At 48.2% G+C, this 20,993-nt stretch overlaps 1 long non-coding RNA gene across 1 annotated transcript; it reads left to right on the forward strand.

The window, feature by feature from the left end:
• Nucleotides 1-18,806: 18,806 nt before the first annotated feature.
• LOC311428807 lies at nucleotides 18,807-19,447 on the forward strand. The gene is made up of 2 exons (XR_014687896.1): nucleotides 18,807-18,931; nucleotides 19,063-19,447. It is a non-coding gene; the product is annotated as an uncharacterized lncRNA (long non-coding RNA).
• Nucleotides 19,448-20,993: the final 1,546 nt, after the last annotated feature.

Here is a 20,993-nt window from a genome sequence, read left to right on the forward strand (position 1 = left end):
ACCATTTTCCACCACGATGACCAACGAGTACACAACAAAACCCAACGGAGACCCCCAAACACCTCAAAAATTTCCCAAAAAAGAACGGGACCACCCCAAGAAACAGAAGAAAACACCAAAAAACATGACTCTGCCCCAAAAGTCCCCCTAAACCTACCTGATGTTCTCCAAAAGCCACAATTTACACTTTTTCACCATGATGACCAACAAGAACCCAACTAAAACCCAACGGAGACCCCAAAACACGTCATAAACACCCCAAAAAAGAACAGGATCACCCAAAAAAAAACAGCAGAAAAGACCAAATACCATGAATCCACCCCAAAATTCCCCTAAACCTACCTGAAGTTCTCCAAAACCCACAATTTACAATTTTCCACCACCATGACCACGGAAAACCCAAGGAATACCAACGGAGACCCCAAAACACGTCAAAAACACCCCAAAAAAGAACGGGATCACCCCCAAAAACGAAAGAAAATCCCCCAAAACCATAGATCCAATCCCAAAACCAACCTAAACCTACCTGATGTTCTCCAAAACCAACAATTTACCCTTTTCCACCATGATGACCACGGAAAACGCAACGAAACCCAATGGAGACCCCAAAACACGTCAAAAACACCCCCAAAATGAATTGGATCACCCCCCCCCCAAAAAAAAAAAAAAAAAAAAAAAAAGAAGAAAACCCCATATATCATGAATCCACCCCAAAAGTCCCCCTAAACCTACCTGATGTTCTCCAAAACCCACAATTTACACTTTTCCACCATGATGACAACGGAAAACCCAACGAAACCCAACGAAGAACCCAAAACACGTCAGAAACACCCCAAAAATGAATTCGATCACCCCAAAACTGGAACAAAATCCCCCAAAACCATAGATCCACCCCAAAAACACCCTAAATCTACCTGATGTTCTCCAAAACCCACTCCAAATCTACCTGATGTTCTCCAAAACTCGTGAGGGAGGCTGACGAGGCGAAGGCGGAGCCAGCAGCGTCAGCGGCGGGCTATTTAAATCGGGACCCACCGCCATTTCACTGCCATTTGCCGAGGCGATCGGCTCCGGGGCAGACGCGTTCTGCAGCGGAGCGGGGGATCGGGCCAGGCAGGGCTAATTTTGTCCGGCATCGAGCCTACTAGAGGGAGCCGCCAGGACCCGGCAGCCCTCGTGAGGGAGGCTGACGAGGCGAAGGCGGAGCCAGCAGCGTCAGCGGCGGGCTATTTAAATCGGGACCCACCGCCATTTCACTGCCATTTGCCGAGGCGATCGGCTCCGGGGCAGACGCGTTCTGCAGCGGAGCGGGGGATCGGGCCAGGCAGGGCTAATTTTGTCCGGCATCGAGCCTACTAGAGGGAGCCGCCAGGACCCGGCAGCCCTCGTGAGGGAGGCTGACGAGGCGAAGGCGGAGCCAGCAGCGTCAGCGGCGGGCTATTTAAATCGGGACCCACCGCCATTTCACTGCCATTTGCCGAGGCGATCGGCTCCGGGGCAGACGCGTTCTGCAGCGGAGCGGGGGATCGGGCCAGGCAGGGCTAATTTTGTCCGGCATCGAGCCTACTAGAGGGAGCCGCCAGGACCCGGCAGCCCTCGTGAGGGAGGCTGACGAGGCGAAGGCGGAGCCAGCAGCGTCAGCGGCGGGCTATTTAAATCGGGACCCACCGCCATTTCACTGCCATTTGCCGAGGCGATCGGCTCCGGGGCAGACGCGTTCTGCAGCGGAGCGGGGGATCGGGCCAGGCAGGGCTAATTTTGTCCGGCATCGAGCCTACTAGAGGGAGCCGCCAGGACCCGGCAGCCCTCGTGAGGGAGGCTGACGAGGCGAAGGCGGAGCCAGCAGCGCCCCCTCCCCAGCCCTTCAAAAGCAGCCCCTAGGGAGCGCGAGCGACCAGGAGCGCGGCGAACAGGGCGGGCAAACAGGGCGTGGCGCGTCAGAGGGAGTGGCGCGGCAGTTAGCGCGGCAGTTCGCGCAGGCAGGGCGCGCAGGAAGGGCAGAGCGCTCCCCCTACACACAAACAACACCTCGTTAACAACAGCCGTAACTAGGCGATAATGGTGGCCACCAGGCACGGCGCGCTCTCCAGAAAGTCGGTGCACACGCAGACCGACTACCCGTTAAAAAATGCCGCAGTTCAGGTCACCGGATGCAAGGAGTGTCTGAGCCTGTTGCTGCCATCGGCGGGAGGCAGAGAAACTGCGTGCGTGAGGTGCGAGCAGGTGGATGACCTGGTCCGCATGGTGGCGGAGCTCAAGGAGGAGGTGGAGAGGTTGAGGGCCATCAGGGAGTGTGAGCGGGAGATAGACTTCTGGAGTAACTCCCTGCAGGGCCTCAAGGGGAGGTGCCGAGGTGAGACTCCTCAAATGGGGGCGGACACCCTGCCCTGTCCCCGTCGGGCAGAGGGAGGGGATCTGGGAGCTGAGGAGGAATGGAAACAGGTCCCTGCTCGACATCGCAGGCGATGCTCTCCCCTTCCGGCCCCACCTTCCCAGGTGCCCTTACACAACAGGTTTGAGGCCCTAGAGATTGAGAGGCCGGTGTGTGAGGAAGAGGTAGCAAATGTTCCCAGGAGGATGCCTGGAGCGAGGAGGTCGACTCCGCGCCTCAGGACTGCCTCCACCAAAAAAGACAGGAGGGTTATTGTTGTTGGTGACTCGATTCTTAGGGGAACAGAGGGCCCTATTTGTCGGCCGGACCCTACCCGTAGGGAAGTCTGCTGTCTCCCTGGGGCCAGGGTCAGGGACGTTGCCAGGAAGCTTCCTAACCTGGTACGCCCCTCTGACTATTACCCCCTTTTGATAGTCCAGGCGGGCAGTGATAACATCGAAGGGAGAAGCCTCAAGGCTATCAAAAGGGACTTTAGGGGGCTGGGTCGGTTAGTGGATGGAGCGGGAGTGCAGGTGGTGTTTTCGTCCATCCCTATGGTGGCAGGGAGGAGTTCAGAGAGGACACGGAAAGCCCACCTGTTAAACACGTGGCTCCAGGGCTGGTGCCAACGCAGAAATCTTGGGTTTTTTGATCATGGGGCACTTTACTCAGCACCTGGCCTGATGGCCGCAGACGGGTCCCTATCTTTTAGGGGAAAAAGGATCCTGGGCCAGGAGCTGGCAGGGCTCATTGAGAGGGCTTTAAACTAGGTAGGAAGGGGGATGGGGCTGAGGCTAGGATTGTTGGGGCTGTGCCAGGGGGAACAATGGCAAGGCCGGAGGATAAGGCAATGGCCCAGCTGAAGTGCATCTACACCAATGCACGCAGCATGGGTAACAAACAGGAGGAGCTGGAAGCCATCGTGCGGCAGGCAGGCTACGACTTGGTTGCCATCACGGAGACGTGGTGGGACCAGTCTCATGACTGGAGTGCTGCAATGCCTGGCTATAAGCTCTATAGAAGGGACAGGCAGCATAGAAGGGGTGGTGGTGTGGCTCTCTATATTAGAGAGTCTTTCGAGGCTGTAGAACTCGAGGTTGGGAATGACAAGGTCGAGTCCCTTTGGGTTAGGATCGGCAGGGACAACAAGGCTAGTGTCCTGGTCGGGGTCTGCTATAGACCGCCGAACCAGGATGAGGAGACGGATGAGGAATTCTACAGGCAGCTGACAGAGGTTGCAAAATCATCAGCTCTTGTACTCGTGGGGGACTTCAACTTCCCTGACATATCCTGGAAGCACAACACAGCCCTGAGAAAGCAGTCTAGGAGGTTTCTGGAGAGCGTGGAAGATAGCTTCCTGACGCAGCTGGTTAGTGAGCCTACCAGGGGAGGTGCCCCGCTAGACCTTCTCTTCGCAAACAGAGAAGGACTGGTGGAGGACGTGATCGTCGGGAGCTGTCTAGGGCAGAGTGACCACGCAATGGTGGAGTTCACTATTCTTGGCGAGGCCAGGAAGGGGACCAGTAAAACCGCTGTATTGGACTTTCGGAGGGCTGACTTTGAGCTGCTCAGGACATTGGTTGGTAGAGTCCCTTGGGAGGCGGTTCTGAAGGGCAGAGGGGTCCAGGAAGGCTGGGCGCTCTTCAAGAGGGAAGTCTTAATGGCGCAGGAACGGTCTGTTCCCACGTGCCCAAAGACGAGCTGGCGGGGAAGAAGACCGGCCTGGCTCAACAGAGAATTGTGGCTTGATCTTAGGAGGAAAAAGAGGGTTTATAAGCTTTGGAAAAGTGGGCAGGCCACTAAGGAGGACTTTAAAGAAGTAGCGAGGCTGTGCAGGGACAAAATTAGGAAGGCCAAAGCTCATCTGGAGCTCAATCTGGCTACTACCGTTACAGATAACAAAAAACGTTTCTATAAATACATCAACACAAAAAGGAGGACTAAGGAGAATCTCCATCCTTTACTGGATGCGGGGGGAAACTTAGTTACAAGAGATGAGGAAAAGGCGGAGGTGCTCAATGCCTTCTTTGCCTCAGTCTTTAGCGGCAATACCGGATGTTCTCTGGATACCCAGTACCCTGAGCTGGTGGAAGGGGATGGGGAGCAGGATGTGGCCCTCATTATCCATGAAGAACTGGTTGGTGACCTACTACGGCACTTAGATGTGCACAAGTCGATGGGGCCAGATGGGATCCACCCAAGGGTACTGAGGGAACTGGCAGAGGAGCTGGCCAAGCCGCTGTCCATCATTTATCAACAGTCCTGGCTATCGGGGGAGGTCCCAATCGACTGGCGGCTAGCAAACGTGACGCCCATCTACAAGAAGGGCCGGAGGGCAGACCCAGGAAACTACAGGCCTGTCAGTTTGACCTCAGTGCCAGGAAAGCTCATGGAGCAGATCCTCCTGAGAGTCATCATGCAGCACTTGAAGGGGAAGCAGGCGATCAGGCCCAGTCAGCATGGCTTTATGAAAGGCAGGTCATGCCTGACGAACCTGATCTCCTTCTATGACAGAGTGACGCGCTGGGTGGATGAGGGAAAGGCTGTGGATGTGGTCTACCTTGACTTCAGCAAGGCTTTTGACACCGTCTCCCACAGCATTCTCCTCAAGAAACTGGCTGCTCTTGGCTTGGACTGGCGCACGCTTCGTTGGGTTAGAAACTGGCTGGATAGCCGGGCCCAAAGAGTCGTGGTGAATGGAGCCAAGTCCAGTTGGAGGCCAGTCACTAGTGGCGTCCCCCAGGGCTCGGTGCTGGGGCCGGTCCTCTTTAATATCTTCATCGATGATCTGGACGAGGGCATCGAGTGCACCCTCAGTAAGTTCGCAGATGACACCAAGTTAGGTGCGTGTGTCGATCTGCTTGAGGGTAGGAAAGCTCTGCAGGAGGATCTGGATAGGCTGCACCGATGGGCTGAGGTCAACTGCATGAAGTTTAACAAGGCCAAGTGCCGGGTCCTGCACCTGGGGCGCAATAACCCCAAGCAGAGCTACAGGCTGGGAGAGGAATGGTTGGAAAGCTGCCAGGCAGAGAAGGACCTGGGAGTGATGGTGGACAGTCGGCTGAATATGAGCCAGCAGTGTGCTCAGGTGGCCAAGAAGGCCAACGGCATCCTGGCTTGTATTAGGAACAGCGTGACCAGCAGGGCTAGGGAGGTGATCGTCCCCCTGTACTCAGCTCTGGTGAGGCCGCACCTCGAGTACTGTGTTCAGTTTTGGGCCCCTCGCTACAAGAAGGACATCGAGGTGCTTGAGCGGGTGCAGAGAAGGGCGACGAAGCTGGTGAGGGGCCTGGAGAACAAGTCCTACGAGGAGCGGCTGAGGGAGCTGGGCTTGTTCAGCCTGGAGAAGAGGAGGCTCAGGGGTGACCTTATTGCTCTTTACAGATACCTTAAAGGAGGCTGTAGAGAGGTGGGGCTTGGTCTATTCTCCCACGTGCCTGGTGACAGGACGAGGGGGAATGGGCTTAAGTTGAGCCAGGGGAGTTTTAGGCTAGATGTTAGGAAGAACTTCTTTACAGAAAGGGTTGTGAGGCATTGGAACAGGCTGCCCAGGGAAGTGGTGGAGTCACCATCCCTGGAAGTCTTCAAAAGACGCTTAGATGTAGAGCTTAGGGATATGGTTTAGTGGAGGGCTGTTAGCGTTAGGTTGGAGGTTGGACTCGATGACCTTGAGGTCTCTTCCAACCTAGAAAATTCTGTGATTCTGTGAATTTACACTTTTCCACCATGATGACCACGGAAAACCCAACGAAACCCAACGGAGACCACAAAACACGTCAAAAACACGCCGAAAAACAACTGGATCACTAGAAAAAACAGAAGAAAACCCTAAAAACCATGAATCTGCCACAAAAGTCCTCATAAACCTACCTGATGTTCTCCAAAACCCACAATTTACACTTTTCCACCATGATGACCACGGAAAACCCAACGAAACCCAACGGAGAACCCAAAACACGTCAAAAACACCCCAAACAAGAACAGGATCACCCCCAAAACCAAAGAAAACCCCAAAAAGCACGGATCCAATCCCAAAACCACTCTAAACGTACCTGATGTTCTCCAAATCCAAATGTCCACTCCCAACCACCATAAAACCCATTAGGAACTCAACGAAACCCAACGGAAACCCCAAAACACCTCAAAAACACCCCAAAAAATAACTGAATCAGAAGAAAAAACACCAAAAACTATGAATTTCCCCGCAAAACCACCCTAAACTCACCTGATCTTCTTCAAAACCCACAATCCACTCCCATTTCCCTTAAGGACCAACGAGAATCCAACTAAAACCCAACGGAGACCCCAAAACAAGTCAAAAACACCCCAAACAAGAACAGGATAACCCCTAAAAAAGAAAGAAAACCCCAAAAAAACATAGATCCACCCCAAAACCACACTAAACCTACCTGATGTTCTCCAAATCCCAAAGTCCACTCCCAACAAACTTAAAACACATTAGGAAATCAACAAAACGCAACGGAAACCCCAAAACACGTCAAAAACACCCCAAAAAAGAACTGGATCAGAAGAAAAAAAAAACAAAACTATGCATTTCCCTCCCAAATCACCCTAAACTCACCTGATCTTCTTCAAAACCCACAATCCACTCCCATTTAGCTTAACGACCAATGAGAACCCAACAAAACCCAACGGAGACCCCAAAAACGTCAAAAACACCCCAAAAAAGAACTGGTTCAACCCCAACAACGAAAGAAAACCCCAAAAGACATAGATCCACACCAAAAATCCCCCTAAACCAACCTGAAGTTCTCCAAAACCCACAATTTACACTTTTCCACATTGATGACCATGGAAAACCCAACGAAACCCAACGGAGACCACAAAACACGTAAAAAAAAAAAAAAAAAAAAAAAAAAAAAAAAAAAAAAAAAAAAAAAAAAAAGGGATCACCCCCAAAATTGGAAGAAAATCCTTCAAAATCATAGATCCACCCCAAAACCACCCTAAACCTACCTGATGATCTCCAAAACCCACAATTTACAATTTTCCAACATGATGACCATGGAAAACCCAACGAAACCCAACGGAGACCCCAAAAGAAGTCAAAAACACCCCAAAAAAGAACTGGTTCAACCCCAACAACGAAAGAAAACCCCAAAAGCCATAGATCCACACCAAAAGTCCCCCTAAACCTACCTGATGTTCTCCAAAACCCACAATTTACACTTTTTCACCAGGATGACCAACATGAACCAAACGAAAACCCAAAACGAGACACCAAAACACGTCAAAAACACCCCAAAAATAAAGGGATCACCCATAAACTGGAAGAAAATCCCCAAAAAGCACGGATCCAATCCCAAAACCACCCTAAACCTACCTGATGTTCTCCAAAACCCACAATTTACCATTTTCCACCACGATGACCAACGAGTACACAACAAAACCCAACGGAGACCCCCAAACACCTCAAAAATTTCCCAAAAAAGAACGGGACCACCCCAAGAAACAGAAGAAAACACCAAAAAACATGACTCTGCCCCAAAAGTCCCCCTAAACCTACCTGATGTTCTCCAAAAGCCACAATTTACACTTTTTCACCATGATGACCAACAAGAACCCAACTAAAACCCAACGGAGACCCCAAAACACGTCATAAACACCCCAAAAAAGAACAGGATCACCCAAAAAAAACAGAAGAAAAGCCCAAATACCATGAATCCACCCCAAAATTCCCCTAAACCTACCTGAAGTTCTCCAAAACCCACAATTTACAATTTTCCACCACCATGACCACGGAAAACCCAAGGAATACCAACGGAGACCCCAAAACACGTCAAAAACACCCCAAAAAAGAACGGGATCACCCCCAAAAACAAAAGAAAATCCCCCAAAACCATAGATCCAATCCCAAAACCAACCTAAACCTACCTGATGTTCTCCAAAACCAACAATTTACCCTTTTCCACCATGATGACCACGGAAAACGCAACGAAACCCAATGGAGACCCCAAAACACGTCAAAAACACCCCCAAAATGAATTGGATCACCCCCCCCCAAAAAAAAAAAAAAAAAAAAAAAAAACAGAAGAAAACCCCATATATCATGAATCCACCCCAAAAGTCCCCCTAAACCTACCTGATGTTCTCCAAAACCCACAATTTACACTTTTCCACCATGATGACCACGGAAAACCCAACGAAACCCAACGGAGACCACAAAACACGTCAAAAACACGCCGAAAAACAACTGGATCACTAGAAAAAACAGAAGAAAACCCTAAAAACCATGAATCTGCCCCAAAAGTCCTCATAAACCTACCTGATGTTCTCCAAAACCCACAATTTACACTTTTCCACCATGATGACCACGGAAAACCCAACGAAACCTAACGGAGACCCCAAAACACGTCAAAAACACCCCAAAAAAGAACGGGATCACCCCCAAAAACAAAAGAAAATCCCCCAAAACCATAGATCCAATCCCAAAACCAACCTAAACCTACCTGATGTTCTCCAAAACCAACAATTTACCCTTTTCCACCATGATGACCACGGAAAACGCAACGAAACCCAATGGAGACCCCAAAACACGTCAAAAACACCCCCAAAATGAATTGGATCACCCCCCCCCAAAAAAAAAAAAAAAAAAAAAAAAAACAGAAGAAAACCCCATATATCATGAATCCACCCCAAAAGTCCCCCTAAACCTACCTGATGTTCTCCAAAACCCACAATTTACACTTTTCCACCATGATGACCACGGAAAACCCAACGAAACCCAACGGAGACCACAAAACACGTCAAAAACACGCCGAAAAACAACTGGATCACTAGAAAAAACAGAAGAAAACCCTAAAAACCATGAATCTGCCACAAAAGTCCTCATAAACCTACCTGATGTTCTCCAAAACCCACAATTTACACTTTTCCACCATGATGACCACGGAAAACCCAACGAAACCCAACGGAGAACCCAAAACACGTCAAAAACACCCCAAACAAGAACAGGATCACCCCCAAAACCAAAGAAAACCCCAAAAAGCACGGATCCAATCCCAAAACCACTCTAAACGTACCTGATGTTCTCCAAATCCAAATGTCCACTCCCAACCACCATAAAACCCATTAGGAACTCAACGAAACCCAACGGAAACCCCAAAACACCTCAAAAACACCCCAAAAAATAACTGAATCAGAAGAAAAAACACCAAAAACTATGAATTTCCCCGCAAAACCACCCTAAACTCACCTGATCTTCTTCAAAACCCACAATCCACTCCCATTTCCCTTAAGGACCAACGAGAATCCAACTAAAACCCAACGGAGACCCCAAAACAAGTCAAAAACACCCCAAACAAGAACAGGATAACCCCTAAAAAAGAATGAAAACCCCAAAAAAACATAGATCCACCCCAAAACCACACTAAACCTACCTGATGTTCTCCAAATCCCAAAGTCCACTCCCAACAAACTTAAAACACATTAGGAAATCAACAAAACCCAACGGAAACCCCAAAACACCTCAAAAACACCCCAAAAAATAACTGAATCAGAAGAAAAAACACCAAAAACTATGAATTTCCCCGCAAAACCACCCTAAACTCACCTGATCTTCTTCAAAACCCACAATCCACTCCCATTTCCCTTAAGGACCAACGAGAATCCAACTAAAACCCAACGGAGACCCCAAAACAAGTCAAAAACACCCCAAACAAGAACAGGATAACCCCTAAAAAAGAAAGAAAACCCCAAAAAAACATAGATCCACCCCAAAACCACACTAAACCTACCTGATGTTCTCCAAATCCCAAAGTCCACTCCCAACAAACTTAAAACACATTAGGAAATCAACAAAACGCAACGGAAACCCCAAAACACGTCAAAAACACCCCAAAAAAGAACTGGATCAGAAGAAAAAAAAAACAAAACTATGCATTTCCCTCCCAAATCACCCTAAACTCACCTGATCTTCTTCAAAACCCACAATCCACTCCCATTTAGCTTAACGACCAATGAGAACCCAACAAAACCCAACGGAGACCCCAAAAACGTCAAAAACACCCCAAAAAAGAACTGGTTCAACCCCAACAACGAAAGAAAACCCCAAAAGACATAGATCCACACCAAAAATCCCCCTAAACCAACCTGAAGTTCTCCAAAACCCACAATTTACACTTTTCCACATTGATGACCATGGAAAACCCAACGAAACCCAACGGAGACCACAAAACACGTAAAAAAAAAAAAAAAAAAAAAAAAAAAAAAAAAAAAAAAAAGAAAGGGATCACCCCCAAAATTGGAAGAAAATCCTTCAAAATCATAGATCCACCCCAAAACCACCCTAAACCTACCTGATGATCTCCAAAACCCACAATTTACAATTTTCCAACATGATGACCATGGAAAACCCAACGAAACCCAACGGAGACCCCAAAAGAAGTCAAAAACACCCCAAAAAAGAACTGGTTCAACCCCAACAACGAAAGAAAACCCCAAAAGCCATAGATCCACACCAAAAGTCCCCCTAAACCTACCTGATGTTCTCCAAAACCCACAATTTACACTTTTTCACCAGGATGACCAACATGAACCAAACGAAAACCCAAAACGAGACACCAAAACACGTCAAAAACACCCCAAAAATAAAGGGATCACCCATAAACTGGAAGAAAATCCCCAAAAAGCACGGATCCAATCCCAAAACCACCCTAAACCTACCTGATGTTCTCCAAAACCCACAATTTACCATTTTCCACCACGATGACCAACGAGTACACAACAAAACCCAACGGAGACCCCCAAACACCTCAAAAATTTCCCAAAAAAGAACGGGACCACCCCAAGAAACAGAAGAAAACACCAAAAAACATGACTCTGCCCCAAAAGTCCCCCTAAACCTACCTGATGTTCTCCAAAAGCCACAATTTACACTTTTTCACCATGATGACCAACAAGAACCCAACTAAAACCCAACGGAGACCCCAAAACACGTCATAAACACCCCAAAAAAGAACAGGATCACCCAAAAAAAAACAGCAGAAAAGACCAAATACCATGAATCCACCCCAAAATTCCCCTAAACCTACCTGAAGTTCTCCAAAACCCACAATTTACAATTTTCCACCACCATGACCACGGAAAACCCAAGGAATACCAACGGAGACCCCAAAACACGTCAAAAACACCCCAAAAAAGAACGGGATCACCCCCAAAAACAAAAGAAAATCCCCCAAAACCATAGATCCAATCCCAAAACCAACCTAAACCTACCTGATGTTCTCCAAAACCAACAATTTACCCTTTTCCACCATGATGACCACGGAAAACGCAACGAAACCCAATGGAGACCCCAAAACACGTCAAAAACACCCCCAAAATGAATTGGATCACACCCCCCCCAAAAAAAAAAAAAAAAAAAAAAAAAACAGAAGAAAACCCCATATATCATGAATCCACCCCAAAAGTCCCCCTAAACCTACCTGATGTTCTCCAAAACCCACAATTTACACTTTTCCACCATGATGACCACGGAAAACCCAACGAAACCCAACGGAGACCACAAAACACGTCAAAAACACGCCGAAAAACAACTGGATCACTAGAAAAAACAGAAGAAAACCCTAAAAACCATGAATCTGCCACAAAAGTCCTCATAAACCTACCTGATGTTCTCCAAAACCCACAATTTACACTTTTCCACCATGATGACCACGGAAAACCCAACGAAACCTAACGGAGACCCCAAAACACGTCAAAAACACCCCAAAAAAGAACGGGATCACCCCCAAAAACAAAAGAAAATCCCCCAAAACCATAGATCCAATCCCAAAACCAACCTAAACCTACCTGATGTTCTCCAAAACCAACAATTTACCCTTTTCCACCATGATGACCACGGAAAACGCAACGAAACCCAATGGAGACCCCAAAACACGTCAAAAACACCCCCAAAATGAATTGGATCACCCCCCCCAAAAAAAAAAAAAAAAAAAAAAAAAACAGAAGAAAACCCCATATATCATGAATCCACCCCAAAAGTCCCCCTAAACCTACCTGATGTTCTCCAAAACCCACAATTTACACTTTTCCACCATGATGACCACGGAAAACCCAACGAAACCCAACGGAGACCACAAAACACGTCAAAAACACGCCGAAAAACAACTGGATCACTAGAAAAAACAGAAGAAAACCCTAAAAACCATGAATCTGCCACAAAAGTCCTCATAAACCTACCTGATGTTCTCCAAAACCCACAATTTACACTTTTCCACCATGATGACCACGGAAAACCCAACGAAACCCAACGGAGAACCCAAAACACGTCAAAAACACCCCAAACAAGAACAGGATCACCCCCAAAACCAAAGAAAACCCCAAAAAGCACGGATCCAATCCCAAAACCACTCTAAACGTACCTGATGTTCTCCAAATCCAAATGTCCACTCCCAACCACCATAAAACCCATTAGGAACTCAACGAAACCCAACGGAAACCCCAAAACACCTCAAAAACACCCCAAAAAATAACTGAATCAGAAGAAAAAACACCAAAAACTATGAATTTCCCCGCAAAACCACCCTAAACTCACCTGATCTTCTTCAAAACCCACAATCCACTCCCATTTCCCTTAAGGACCAACGAGAATCCAACTAAAACCCAACGGAGACCCCAAAACAAGTCAAAAACACCCCAAACAAGAACAGGATAACCCCTAAAAAAGAAAGAAAACCCCAAAAAAACATAGATCCACCCCAAAACCACACTAAACCTACCTGATGTTCTCCAAATCCCAAAGTCCACTCCCAACAAACTTAAAACACATTAGGAAATCAACAAAACCCAACGGAAACCCCAAAACACCTCAAAAACACCACCAAAAAGAAATGGATCAGAAGAAAAAAAAAAACAAAACTATGCATTTCCCTCCCAAATCACCCTAAACTCACCTGATCTTCTTCAAAACCCACAATCCACTCCCATTTAGCTTAACGACCAATGAGAACCCAACAAAACCCAACGGAGACCCCAAAAACGTCAAAAACACCCCAAAAAAGAACTGGTTCAACCCCAACAACGAAAGAAAACCCCAAAAGACATAGATCCACACCAAAAATCCCCCTAAACCAACCTGAAGTTCTCCAAAACCCACAATTTACACTTTTCCACATTGATGACCATGGAAAACCCAACGAAACCCAACGGAGACCACAAAACACGTCAAAAAAAAAAAAAAAAAAAAAAAAAAAAGAAAGGGATCACCCCCAAAATTGGAAGAAAATCCTTCAAAATCATAGATCCACCCCAAAACCACCCTAAACCTACCTGATGATCTCCAAAACCCACAATTTACAATTTTCCAACATGATGACCATGGAAAACCCAACGAAACCCAACGGAGACCCCAAAAGAAGTCAAAAACACCCAAAACAAGAACGGGATAAACCCTAAAAACGAAAGAAAACCCCAAAAGCCATAGATCCACACCAAAAGTCCCCCTAAACCTACCTGAAGTTCTCCAAAACCCACAATTTACACTTTTTCACCAGGATGACCAACATGAACCAAACGAAAACCCAAAACGAGACACCAAAACACGTCAAAAACACCCCAAAAATAAAGGGATCACCCATAAACTGGAAGAAAATCCCCAAAAAGCACGGATCCAATCCCAAAACCACCCTAAACCTACCTGATGTTCTCCAAAACCCACAATTTACCATTTTCCACCACGATGACCAACGAGTACACAACAAAACCCAACGGAGACCCCCAAACACCTCAAAAATTTCCCAAAAAAGAACGGGACCACCCCAAGAAACAGAAGAAAACACCAAAAAACATGACTCTGCCCCAAAAGTCCCCCTAAACCTACCTGATGTTCTCCAAAAGCCACAATTTACACTTTTTCACCATGATGACCAACAAGAACCCAACTAAAACCCAACGGAGACCCCAAAACACGTCATAAACACCCCAAAAAAGAACAGGATCACCCAAAAAAAAACAGAAGAAAAGCCCAAATACCATGAATCCACCCCAAAATTCCCCTAAACCTACCTGAAGTTCTCCAAAACCCACAATTTACAATTTTCCACCACCATGACCACGGAAAACCCAAGGAATACCAACGGAGACCCCAAAACACGTCAAAAACACCCCAAAAAAGAACGGGATCACCCCCAAAAACAAAAGAAAATCCCCCAAAACCATAGATCCAATCCCAAAACCAACCTAAACCTACCTGATGTTCTCCAAAACCAACAATTTACCCTTTTCCACCATGATGACCACGGAAAACGCAACAAAACCCAATGGAGACCCCAAAACACGTCAAAAACACCCCCAAAATGAATTGGATCACCCCCCCCCCCAAAAAAAAAAAAAAAAAAAAAAAAAACAGAAGAAAACCCCATATATCAGGAATCCACCCCAAAAGTCCCCCTAAACCTACCTGATGTTCTCCAAAACCCACAATTTACACTTTTCCACCATGATGACAACGGAAAACCCAACGAAACCCAACGAAGAACCCAAAACACGTCAGAAACACCCCAAAAATGAATTCGATCACCCCAAAACTGGAACAAAATCCCCCAAAACCATAGATCCACCCCAAAAACACCCTAAATCTACCTGATGTTCTCCAAAACCCACAATTTACACTTTTCCACCATGATGACCACGGAAAACCCAACGAAACCCAACGGAGACCACAAAACACGTCAAAAACACGCCGAAAAACAACTGGATCGCTAGAAAAAACAGAAGAAAACCCTAAAAACCATGAATCTGCCACAAAAGTCCTCATAAACCTACCTGATGTTCTCCAAAACCCACAATTTACACTTTTCCACCATGATGACCACGGAAAACCCAACGAAACCCAACGGAGAACCCAAAACACGTCAAAAACACCCCAAACAAGAACAGGATCACCCCCAAAACCAAAGAAAACCCCAAAAAGCACGGATCCAATCCCAAAACCACTCTAAACGTACCTGATGTTCTCCAAATCCAAATGTCCACTCCCAACAAACTTAAAACACATTAGGAAATCAACGAAACCCAACGGAAACCCCAAAACACCTCAAAAACACCCCAAAAAATAACTGAATCAGAAGAAAAAACACCAAAAACTATGAATTTCCCCGCAAAACCACCCTAAACTCACCTGATCTTCTTCAAAACCCACAATCCACTCCCATTTCCCTTAAGGACCAACGAGTATCCAACTAAAACCCAACGGAGACCCCAAAACAAGTCAAAAACACCCCAATCAAGAACAGGATAACCCCTAAAAAAGAAAGAAAACCCCAAAAAAACATAGATCCACCCCAAAACCACACTAAACCTACCTGATGTTCTCCAAATCCCAAAGTCCACTCCCAACAAACTTAAAACACATTAGGAAATCAACAAAACGCAACGGAAACCCCAAAACACGTCAAAAACACCACCAAAAAAAGCGGGATCACCCCCAAAACCGAAAGAAAACCCTAAAAGCCGTTGATCCACCCCAAAAGTCCCCCTAAACCTACCTGATGTTCTCCAATACCCACAATTTACCCGTTTTCGCCATGATGAACAACAAGAACCCAACAAAAACCAACGGAGACCCCAAAACACGTCAAAAACACCCCAAAAAATAACTGGATCAGAAGAAAAAACACCAAAAACTATGAATTTCCCCGCAAAACCACCCTAAACTCACCTGATCTTCTTCAAAACCCACAATCCACTCCCATTTCCCTTAAGGACCAACGAGAATCCAACTAAAACCCAACGGAGACCCCAAAACAAGTCAAAAACACCCCAAACAAGAACGGAATCACCCCCAAAACTGGAAGAAAATCCCCAAAAACCATAGATCCACCCCAAAACGACACTAAACCTACCTGATGTTCTCCAAAACACGCAAGTTAAACTTTTCCTACATGATGAAAAACAAGAACCCAACAAAACCCAACAGAGACCCCAAAACACGTCAAAAACACCCCAAAAAAGAACGGGATCACCCCCAAAACTGGAAGAAAGTTCCCCCCCCAAAAATTTAAAATTTTCACCATGATGACCAACATGAACCAAACGAAAACCCAAAAGGAGACACCAAAACACGTCAAAAACACCCCAAAAAAGAAAGGGATCACCCATAAACTGGAAGAAAATCCCCAAAAAGCACAGATCCAATCCCAAAACCAGCCTAAACCTACCTGATGTTCTCCAAAACCCACAATTTACACTTTTCCACCATGATGACCATGGAAAACCCAACGAAACCCAACGGAGAACCCAAAACACGTCCAAAACACCCCAAAAAAGAACGGGACCACCCCTAAAACAGAAGAAAACGCTAAAAAAAAACCAGAAGAATTCCCCCAAAACCATTGATATACCACCCAAAAAAAACTTAATAACACCTGATATTCTCCAAAACCCACAATTTACACTTTTCCAACATGATGACCAACAAGAACCCAACGAAACCTAACGGAGACCCAAAAACACATCAAAAACACCCCAAAAAAGAACGGGATCACCCCAAAAAAACAGAAAAAAAAAACAAATACCATGAATCCACCCCAAAAGTCCCCCTAAACCTACCTGATGTTCTCCAAAACCCACAATTTACACTTTTCCACCATGATGACCACGGAATACCCAACGAAACACAACGGAGAACCCAAAACACGTCAAAAACACGCCGAAAAACAACTGGATCACTAGAAAAAAACAGAAGAAAACCCTAAAAACCTTGAATCTGCCCCAAAAGTTCTCATAAACCTACCTGATGTTCTCCAAAACCCACAATTTACACTTTTCCACCATGATGACCACGGAAAACCCAACGAAACCCAACGGTTTAAAGAAAATTAAGCAAAAGAATTTTCATAGTGTCTAGGCAAGCATTATGCAGCTCCTTACTTCAGCAGGGAGCTTTCGCAACTCCCGCTCCTCAAACAGAACTCCTTGTTTTTATAATACAAAAGACAATGAGCAAACATTTATGGTGTATTACCCTAAGTTTTTGGGTTAGGGTTTTTTGCGTCTTAATGTTTTGGGGTTAGGGTTTGGAGCGTCCTAAGTTTTTGGGCTAGGGCTTTGAGCATTCCTAACGTTTTGGGTTGGGTTTGGGTTTTGAGCATCCTAAGATTTTGGGTTGGGGGTTTTAGGCATAGATCTTCAGGGCTTTAGTGTGGTAAATAGTTTGGGTTAGGTCTGTAGGGGTTTCGAGGTTTTTTTGGATGTTAGGGCTTGAGGCTTTTTTTGTAAGGGCGGTGAGGGTTCCAGTGAGTGCTGGTAAATGCAGTTCTCGAGCACTCAGTCTGTGATTGGCCATGCTGGCTGTGCGGGGAATGCTGGTAGGTGTAGTTTTCCGGCACTGGGAGGCCATGTTGTGTGCCCAGAGCATGCCGGGAGATGTAGTTCTCGGGACTCCGGACTTCCGGGAGGCCATGTTGCGTTCCCAGAGTATGCCGGGAAATGTAGTTTTCGGATTCGGGACTTCCGGGAGGCCATGTTGAATGCCCAGAGCATACCGAGAGATGTAGTTCTCGGGAACTAGGGTTAGGGGCTAGGGCTGGGGCTAGAGTTAGGGTTTCGGGTGAGGGTTGGGGTTGGGGGTTATTGTTAGGGTTAGTGGTTTAGGGTTAGGCTTAGAAGGTTATGGTTAGGGATAGGTTAGGGGTAGGTTTAGAGGGTTAGGGTAAGGGTTAGGGGTTAGGGGTTGGGACTGTGGTTAGGCTTAGGGTAAGGGTTAGGGTGAGGGTATTAGGGTTAGGGTTCGGGTTCAGATTAGGGTAAGGGTAAGGGTTAGGGCAAAGGTAAGTGTTAGGGTAAGGCTAAGGGTAAGGCTTAGGGTGAGGATAAGGTTTAGGGAAAGGGTTAGGTTTAGGGTAAGGGTAGGGTAAGGATTAGGGTAAGGGTAAGGATTAGGGTTAGGTTTAGGGTAAGAATAAGGGTAAGCTAATGGTTAGGATAAGGGTAAGGGTTAGGGTAAAGGTTTTCATTTGTTAAAGCTGAAACGCAGTATGCAATCTGGGACGTCACAGCCAGAGCTGCCTATGGCAAGGTGAGAGAGGAAAAGATGGAGCAGATGTTCTACTCCTAGTTTTTTCTTTATACGTAAATAAAAGTTTGAGCTAATTCCAGTTGGAAGAGTTCCAATTACTTGCTTGGTCATAATGTCTTTTAATATTGAAAGCTGCAGCAAAAGCATGGGGATTTTTGCTTCTAGAAACACCCTAGTTCTCTTGTCTGCACTATGCATGCTTTTGAGCTAAAACTGATTAAAAAATAAAAAGAAAAATCACACACGCACACACACAAAAAAAAAACACCACAGCTGCTGCTGCTGCTCTCTTCCTACTTCCTTGTGCTTTGCCCCTACCCTTCCCAGGTGATTGGGTTTGGGTGCTAGACGGGGCCAAATGGTATGTGAGTCCCAGGCATCCCCTCAGAGAGCTCATTCTGCTTGGGCTGCTCTTTGGGGTGTTTGTTTTTCCTTCGGTCAGTTGCAGGCTTCTTCAGGTGGATGAGAGTTTATGGACTGATGCGTTTCCAAGTAGCGAGGGGTACGCACATCTTTTTGAGGTAACAGCTAGTAGGATCTGTTAGAATAAACTAATGTAGTATTGATGCCTTTATTGCATGCAGTTCTTTATCAGGTGAGTAACTGTTGCGAGTAACTGAAGTCAATGTTACTTGGTGTGTTTGCTATGCAGTGCCTGTGCGGACTATTGCACGAGACACAGCTTTCTGACATCTGGCCCAGCAACTACTAAATAAGGGGAGGGGAGAAGCTGAAGAACGACCAAAGGACAAAGCCTGGGAGGAAGACTACGAGCCTTCAGTACGAGCGGCCCCCAGAGGGACCACCGGAGACTGATAACGCCTGCACCAGTGGGAGGGTTTGGATTCTGGGAACTAATTAGAATAACCCTGCCTTTTGTAGAAGTAGTAATGAATATGTATTAGCCTAGCAGCATAAAAACCAGCCGCCTGATGTAACTTGTGTGCGTCTTGGTGGAGCAGAGACTCCTGGCGCACCCAGCGCTGCTTGCTTACCTCTATTCCTTTAATAAATCATAAACATTAATTGTAAGCCTATTTGGGACTCGGTCATTTATTACAAGTGGGACCTCCCGATGGGTGGAAGCTGTCGGGATAGCTCGGGATGCTGAGGCGTGGTGCTGCAAGGAGGTTGGTGGTCGGTGGCGCCCTGGGGCAGGCCGAATTGGGAGGGGGCGAGGCGGCGGGTGGTCGGTGGCTTCTGTGGAAAAGGCGCTTGTATGGGGGGGCTGCGCATTCAGAGGAACCTTGACAGGCTGCAGATAGGGGCAGGCAGGAACCTTTTGAAGTTCAGGAGAGGGAAATGCCAAGCCCTACCCCTAGGGAGAAACACCTCTGTTTACCAGCACTGGCTAGCTCGATACTGAATAAGCATTTCTTCATGGAAGGGGTGCTTTGCTATTAGAACAGGCTGCCCGGGGAAGTGGTAAGAGACCGGATCCTTGAAAGTATTGAAGAGACATGTGGACATAGCCCGGGAGTCCGGCCTCCGGCAGGGCGGGAGCTGGCTCTTCCGAGCCCCTGTGCTCCGGTCTTGTGCGACGCGTTTGCAAGCAGCACCGGGTGCCGGGTCCGACATCGGACGGTTCGGGGACGGCGATTCCGGGGCCGTCGGCTAGCGGGGGCCGGCTATGTCGTGTCCCGGGGATCCGACTTCAGGGGGCGTGGGGGCCGGCCGTGCAGTGAAGCGGGGGGCTGGCGTCCGCCGGCTTTCCAGAGAGCGGGCTTTCGGTGCCGTGCGGTTCGGTGGCCGGCCGTCCCGAAACGCTGGGCACCGGTCTTGTGCTAGACTCAGCGGGCTCCGGGGCCGAACTCGGCTTCTCGGGGCCGGCGGTCGCGGTGTCCAGGTGTCCCGCCTCGGGCGGCGCGGGGCCGGCTGTCCCTAGCAGCTGGGTTCCCAAGAGCTTCTGGGCTCCCAAGCGTCGCCCAAGAACGGATCCCAGAGAATCGGGACGGCCGGCCACACCGCTGCGACTAGCACAAGCGTCTCCCGACAACGGAGCCCAGGAGCTTGCGAGGGTCAGATTCCGCGCCCCGGGATAGAGAAACGGGGAGCGCGGGTCGGCCGGCCGCAGCTTCGCACGGGACCGAACCCCCTGTCTCCGGCACGGCCAGACCCCGAGCCGGCAGACAGCAGCCTCCCGCTTCACGGCACAGTCGGCCCCCAACCCGCCCGAGTTCTGATCGCCGGCACACGGGACAGCCGGCCGCGCCGCCCGAGGCCGGACACCTGGAGCCCGGGACCGCCGTCCCTGACAAAGCCAACGTCGGACCCGGACCCCGGTGCGGCTAGCACACGCGTCGCCCAGGACCGCAGCCTAGGACCTCGGGACGGTCGCATCCCGCGCCTCCGGCAGGAGCTACCCGGGAGGGCAGGACGGCCTGCCGCAGCTCCGCGAGAGACCGAACCTGCTGGATTCCGGGACGGCCAGAGCCCGAGCCGGTGGGCAGCAGCCTCCCGCTTCACGGCTCGGCAGGCACCCACGTCGCCCGACTTCGGACCCACGGGACAGCCGGCACCCGCGCCGCCGGAGGCCGGACACACGGGCCTCGGCATCGCCGTCCCCGAACCGCACGAAGTCAC

Source organism: Aythya ferina (assembly GCF_964211825.1).
Source record: "Aythya ferina genome assembly, contig: HAP1_SCAFFOLD_145, whole genome shotgun sequence".
Lineage (NCBI taxonomy): Eukaryota > Metazoa > Chordata > Aves > Anseriformes > Anatidae > Aythya > Aythya ferina.